We start from the raw sequence: 7,825 nt of genomic DNA, 5'->3' as shown, positions 1-7,825 counted from the left end.
GTCAGTTACTATCTTGAGAACCCCAAAAACATGACAATGACACAGTAGTGCCAACCAGCAGGGACCACAATAGTAGACATCGGAGACCACCACAGACCGTGGGCAGGAAGAGAAGAGAAGCGACTTTGGTGGAGGATGAGCCTGATTCCCCTGGGCTGGCTTATCCAAGGGGTGTCTAAATAGAGAGCACAGGAAAGGAAGCTGAGACCTTTTGTACTTGTGTGGGTCTTTGTGACTACATGCACGTGGGAAGGCCTGCCTTATTTCAAAGTAGAGAAAAATTTGGATGTGCTATTCAGCAGCCCAATAAACACTTCTCGTTGGCATCCCCCCCCCCCATTATCCTCACAGATGAGGAAATACAGGTTTCTGAGAATTTTATACTTTTTGAATCTATTGCAAGCACATCTGGGAGAAATTTAACACTGTCTAAACCTTGCATGGTCATAAAAGTTAATTGTGTGCTGTAAGTCTCTGTGTTAGGTTGTATCACCGTGTGTGAATTGGTATGTAGACTCACCCCTGCAACTTACATCTTTATAAAATGCTCAGGACTCTGTCACTAGGGGGCGCTGAGGTACACATTCTCCCTTAGGGGGATGCAGGTCATAGTTGCACAAGGATCTCCTGAATCTCCAAGGGAGTTAAAGTGGTTGCAAAAGATTGTAGGTGCTTAGGGAATGTCCAGTTGACACGGTTTTTCGGGTTTTGATATGAGTTTTACAGTGAAGTTGAAACCCAGACTGGAGATATCCATAGCCTAGTTTTTGTGGTGTCCAGCTATCATGGCATATGAACAAAATGTCTTAAACCCCAGCAAGCCCAGCTGGTATTTGTTCTCTTTCAGATTCCCCTGAGACTCCCATTACAGCACTGCTGGGAAGGCTACAGATTCATATCTATGTCCGTCACTAATCGGACTCTATATACTTTGTCCAAAGCAGGGTGTCCTGCCTTCACTTTTAGTCTGCCTGTCCCTTCCTGTTCTGTCGCATCAGCTGTGTTCTCCTATCACATTTTCTTTACTCAGAGTCGTGAGCTTGTGGGTGGCCATATGTCTTCTTCCTGCAGACTTCATTTTGTTGAGCACTTCCCCAACTCTCTTTGTCCCTTTCCCCATAGCTCGACTTCATGTATTGCTACAATACCCTCTTGCACATACTTACCCACCAGAAGCTGACATTTCCCGAACCAGGAAACTAGAAGTAAGCTAAAACCGTGACACAACGCACGGAAAGATGGGAAGCATATGAAAGTCAGAACTGTGTCAAGACTTGAGTTCTTACGTTGCTAGATATGAATGAGAAAATTCTGTCTTGGTGACATATTCAGCCCTTGGCCCCAACACGTGCAGGAGTTTTACTTCCTCATTGCCCACCTTCCATGCACCTACTAGGTGTTATGATTAACTCACAGCACAGAGTCCTAGAAAAACAAGTCTCAGAAGTGGGGAGAATGGAATGCTCTGACTTTCTGTAACAATCGCTCCATTGCATTCTTTAGGACTCCATTGATTCCTGGTGTGTTAGTGAAAATTCTATTAATCTTGTTGCTTTCCTCATTGTCTGACGCTTCAGAGTTGAAGAATCATAGGCTGTCCTCACTCTCCAGGTAACATTAGCAATTAGTGTTTGAGAATCTAATTTTTCGGGAATTGATGGACTATAATGAAAACGAATCAGCAGATAATTTTAATTCTAGCTCAGGACCCCTTGAATCCTCACCTGCTTGATCCCAGCCAGACAGCAAGGCCTGCTTTGCTATTTTGCTCCAGGGGGAAATCTTGAAGACTAAAGGCCAAAGTCAATTGTAGGATTTACTTTTCTCTTTGAGATGTGGTACTAGGAAACCTTTAATGAAGAAAAATGTAGCAGGATACCAGGGCCACAGCTGCTGGCAAGGAGAGGAAAGAGATACACTACCTTCCCTCGTGGTGGCCCATCCATGAGGGATGACCATGAAGAGGGACGTCCACTGTGGGGAAAGATGGGGGTCGGTATTCCAGTTCTTACGTACCAGTCATTAGTGAGTATGTCTGGATTCTATAAATCTTACTGTGTGGATGGTTGCCAGTTGGTTTAAAGGGTCAAAACTAAGAAACTATTAAAGAAAAGCATGTTCTTATCAAATATGTGCTGCAGTGGAAGGAGATTCCGAAATAAAATGTGACTAGATACAACTTCTTTTATTTAAACAAGTAAAGCAGAGATTGTTCTAAAACGTGGGCTTGCCTGGAGTAACAGGACCGAGATGACAGATGTAACAACCGGAGAGAAGAGGTGACTTAGGGTAGGACTCAGGAGAAAAATCAAGGTGGTCTAACATAATGAGAGAGAAGATGTGGTGATTTGGGAAAAGAGAGAGAGGGAGAGAGAGAGGAGAGGATGGTGTAATAAATGGGAATTAAAGATAAAAAACAGTGCAGAAGGTGAAAGACCAAAAGGGGACAGGAGAGATAAAACAATACAGGAACCGAGTAGATGAAATCAGGCAAAAGCTAGCAGAGGGCGAGGCAGGGTGGAATATCCGAAGCCATGTGCAAGCCTAGATGGGGAGGAGAGAGAAGATGGCAAGCACTAAGAGTCCTGGATGATGAGCTAGGATGTGCAAGTGAGTGGAAGGCACAGGCGGAGCAAGAGAACTGAGGAGGAAGGATAAAGTGGCTTAGAATGACTGGGCATTCAAGATAAAGCTGGATATGCTACATACAACCAAGAGATAAGCTAAGATGAAGTGAGGGAAGAGGAGAGACAGGAATCATCGGTGGCTTGGACTCAAAAAATGAACACAGGATGAAAGATGGGATGGGGTGGAGTGATCCAAGCAGACGAGACTGGAAGCAATGGCTGAACAGGAAACAGCATCTGGTAGTTGCTCCAAACCCCAAAGATACAGTAAGACGCCAGGCCTGCATATATAAGACTTAACATTTTGAAATGACAGAAATATATTGTCTATAGTCATAGTGAGCCAGAAACAAAAAATTATAGTGACTAGGAGATAGGAACTTTTTTTTTTTTTAATTTTAATTGTAGGGGTGTTTTATGTGCATGTATGTCTGTGCACCATATGTGTCCCTAGTGCCCACAGAAACCCAAAGATGGTGTCAGACCTCCTGAAATTGGCATTAGAGATGGTTGTGGGCTGTCATATTAGAACTGAATATATCCTCTGGAGAAGCACCAAGCCAAGCCATTATCTCTTTAGTCTGAGACATGAATTAGTAGTCTTGAGAGTATATGAATATTTCCTTAATGAAATGTAGTTCAAGCTTACACTTTGAAGATGAGTGGGTCTTAACTTCTGTCTTAGTTGGTTTTTGTTTTTGGTTGGTTGGTTGGTTGGTTGGTTTTGACTGTACTAAAACTCCAATGGCCAAGAGAAAAGAAAGTATTTTTCTCTTTTAAAAGGAATGTTATGGTTTGTCTATTTCTGGTTTGGAATGACCATTAGCAGAGACTGAGCCTAGATCTTGGGGGAAGAAAAAATTAGGTTTGAGATAGAAATTCACAGTTCACAGGGCATGGATGGTGCTAGAAACCAGGAGAAAGGATGAAACCACATAGGAAAAAATGTAAAATGAAAATGGAGGGTTCTTTGCAGTATCAATTCTTTTGCCAACACAGTGTGTGGTACCCACTAAAAACACACTGGAAGAATTTGATGGTGTTATGGTGCATAGTATATTTGGGGGTAATGCCACAAATTGCTTTAAAATATAGAGACAGGACAAAACTGTCGTGGAGAATACATTCACAACTACTACTTAAAATATAGATTTTTATCATGTTGAGCTCTAGCAGCATTCGGAAGATAGAAGAAACAATAAAGGCCGAAGTTTACTCCTACAGGTTTGAGAACAACTGCAGGGGGAGGGGGAAATTACCCAAAACACAGTTTATTTAACCTCATTTTATTCATTCTTCTGAATAGCAATAGAGTGAATGTGGGCCCTAGAATCAGGACCTGGTTCAAACAGCTCAAATTCTTCACTTGTAAAATGGGAAAAAAATTACCATTTCACTGAGTTATTGTAAGGAGAGAGCCTTTTATAAAGATAAAGGACTTAAAAGGAAGATATATTAGACAGTCATATATTGAGGATATAGCAACATTCCCTACCATACTAATTAGTCAAATAGTCATACAATATCAATCCATTATGACCAATTAAATTATATCATACTAATATCATAAAAAATAGAAGAGCTCCAATGTGAGTTGAATCTGTCACACTGAGTTTTCAGGAGCATCTGGAGATCTGGCAAAGGAAGATAAAGAAAAGAGAAGAGATAGGATAGGCAGAGCCGTGAATATAATCCAGGAAGATCAGAGTCTTAGAAATTGGGGGGGGGGGGAACATTCCAAAAGGAGAAGATGGTCAGAGGCATTCTATGTGGGTGAGAAAGTCAAAGGACTCAGTGTTTAGTTCAGAAGTAAATAAGTCACTAAGGATCATAGAGATGTCCTGGAAAGGGAACAGAGGGAACAAAAACTAGGCTTGCAGGAGCTGATAAGTGGGGGAAGGTAAGGGAACAAAGACACTCTATATGCACATCAGTACTCAGAAAGGAAATTTCAAAAGATAGACAATAGCTGCGGGAAAGAAGAACAAGGGAGGATGTAAAGAATTCAGTAGATTTGAAGAGATTTGGGAAGAAAATGGAAGAGAAAGATACTCCATTGCATAAACTTCCCAAGAGGTTCAAGGGGTAACTTTCTTATATGAAGAACATGACAATAGAAATGGAGGACAGTTCCCACTTCCTGGCACTCATTTCCTGCTTCTTCTACTTTAAAATACTTTAGCGATAACAGTTACTGACAATCTGTGTGATAAAGTTTTATATATGAAATATTTTATATACAATGCACGTCCCCAGTGATTACCACAATTTGATCAATAGGTTGGTCACCACACATGCTGCCCATTAAATCTTGAGAACATAGCTAGCCTGTAAGCGAGAGCTTTGCATCCTCTCGCCAATATTTGTCTATTTCTCCCAACTCTCAGCCCCTGGAGAGATGCAGTGCTTCTCTGAGCCTGACATTTTAGACTCACCACAGAAGTGAGATTGCACAATGTGTGCCTGGCCTATTTGACTCAGTATAATGTTCTCAGTGTTCAACCACTGTAGCTTCAAATGTCAAGGTCTACTTTTGAATGACTTGGTAATACTGCATAGTATTTTCAAAGCAACATTTTTTTTCCCAAATTTTTCCCTTTTTCCCAATATACATTGGTACAACTCTAAATAGCCAGGTATGTAAGGCAAGTGTAGGATTTCAACACATACTGTTAAAACATTTTATGTCATTGGTGCCACATTGTAGGTATGTTTACATTGTGTACCCATTAGCAAGTTATTGAAACTATAGCTATTTTGATACTTTTTAATTTTTTACTTATTCTAGAATTAAAAGTTACTTAATCATTCTACTGGGGTATTGAAGCAAGGAGTGGTAGCTCACGCCTATAATCCAGTCACTTGAGAGGTTGACACAGGATTGCAACAAGCTTGGCTGGGCCAGCCTGGGCTACAGTGTGAGACTCTGTCTCAAACACAAACAATATTAGGATGTTCTGAACTGACTGTACTTACCTTAAGCAATGAATTTATAATTTTCTGTCTCCATGTGATGACTTGAGAGTTCTTTAATTTTAATATGAAGAAGTCTCTCATTTCTTGTTTGATAGCTCTTACAGTGATAAATTCTTTCAACTCCTGTCTGCCAAGAAATGTTGCTTTTTAAGAAGAAAGAATAATCTCCCTCTCCATTATGTTCTGAAAGATGGTATTTTCGTACACAGCATTTTTGCCTGGTGCTAATGTCTTTTAGAACTGAGTGTGCAAGTTATCTGGTTTGTAGGGAACTTTACTGTTAGCCTCCCACGGGCTTCCTCCTACAGGTTCCTGAGAGAAAAGTCACTTTTCTTCTGCCACTTTTAAAATTGTTAATTTTGGGATCCTTCAGATTTTGTGATTCTGGATCTACATTTCTCCAAAGATTTGGGGAAATGTATCCAGCATTTCAGTTAGTTTTTCTGTTCCCTTTCCTCGCTCTTCTCTTTCTGGTGCTCCCATGACCAGAAAGTATACTTGGTGGTGGTTCAGAATCCCTACGCTTTCCCCCTTTTCTCTCTTATAATTTGATACTTTCAGATAATGCATCTTGGAGTTCACTGGGTTTTCTTTAGTGTGACTGAGTATCATGTTGGGACTGGGTGTTTCAGTTCTATCCTTGTGTTTTGAGGTAAGTCTGCCAGAGAACACACACGAACACTCAGAAAGCTGAAATGAAAGTCTTTATCGCTGGTGGGTGGCTACATGGGGAACTTGCCCAGGTCATACAACCCCTGATCCCTACAGTTCTTTTTATTTCATGTTCAAAAACCACATTCTCATGGACACACTTCAGTTAGCAAGAACAATTAGAGAGAATCAAAAAACTAGAGACACCAAAAGGCAAGTTTAGTATATTTAGGGACTTTCCTGAATCCTGGAACTATGGACCAAGTCTTTGATGTATTAGGTCTTTGTTCCCATTTTAGCAGGTGTTGGGGCCGATGTGCTGGGTTTTAAGGTGAGGTTAGTCCCTCTAACATGGCCCCAGTTGTGCTAAGGTCTGGAGGCCTGTTACAATTACATGCTCAGCTTCTGGGTTTTCTCTTGTTCTTTATTAATATTATTATTATCATTATTATTATTATTATTATTTCTTTTTTACTATTAAGCTTCTCATTTTGTTTATGAATTATTGTCCCAATTTTGCTAAGTTATCCATTTCTGAATTTTAAAATATTTTATTTTTAATAAGATTTTTAACAAAGATTATTTGAATTCTTTTTCAGAATGTTAATTGATCTCCATTTCTCTGGTTGCTTATTGGAGCTTTACTTATTCCCTTTACTTGTGTCTCACTTGTCTGATTATTATCTGCATAAATTTTACATTGATGCCTCCATACTTAAAAGGCAAATGTCTGTTTCAATCTTTACACGTGGTCAAGACCTTACCCTGTTGCAACCCAAGGCTCATAGGATTGCCTCTAGGTTTGTGGTTGAGTAGAGTTGGAGCTGCATTTTGTGGTTACTTTGGGGTCTGTAATGTTGCAGTTGGCAGTTCTTGTAGCAGGATCTCAAGCAGATGTGAGTGCTGTTTCCAGGTAGACTGACTAGACCCTGGGACCCTTTGCAATAGGTCTGATGTTTCAGAGTTCATGGCTCTATTAGCCTATTGCTTGTTTGCAGATATGTTTTAGGGAGTTCCAATAAAGGCTCTTCTGAGCCACCAAGTAGTTAGTTCCCTAAGAATGCAGTGCCAACATGGAATAGAGCGTAGAAGGGTTAAAACAGAATCAAGGATTTTGTTTTAGAGCTCACAGCAGGAAAATGGAACTGCAAGTCTGTTCCTAAGGGCAAAGGTAGGCATGGGCCTCAAAGAAGAAAGAGCTAGAGAGAAATGGAGGGTAAGCAAAGTTGCATTTGTATTATATGTGTGTGTTTATGTAAAAACAAAGGCCATGGATTTTTTTTTAATAATACAGCATACCATGTCTTAGGCCAGCAGTTCTTAAAACTTAAAGTAATTCTAGCAATTGATAGAGATATTATTTCTAGCTAAAGACAAAGGAGAAGAAGACATGCACTCGAGTGCACATGCACACACACACACACACACAAGGAGGAGGGGGGAGATGTGGAGAGGGAGAGAGAGGAAGGGAAAGAAAGACATGGAGAGAGACAGAGAGATATCGGAGAGAGACACATAGAGAGCAATAGAAGTTGGAGAGAGAATCGGGGAGAGAGCACATGTAGGTTTTA

The sequence above is a fragment of the Micromys minutus genome (genome assembly GCF_963924665.1).
Source record: "Micromys minutus genome assembly, chromosome: 10".
NCBI classification, from domain to species: Eukaryota; Metazoa; Chordata; class Mammalia; order Rodentia; family Muridae; genus Micromys; species Micromys minutus.
This window is presented reverse-complemented; position numbering follows the sequence as displayed.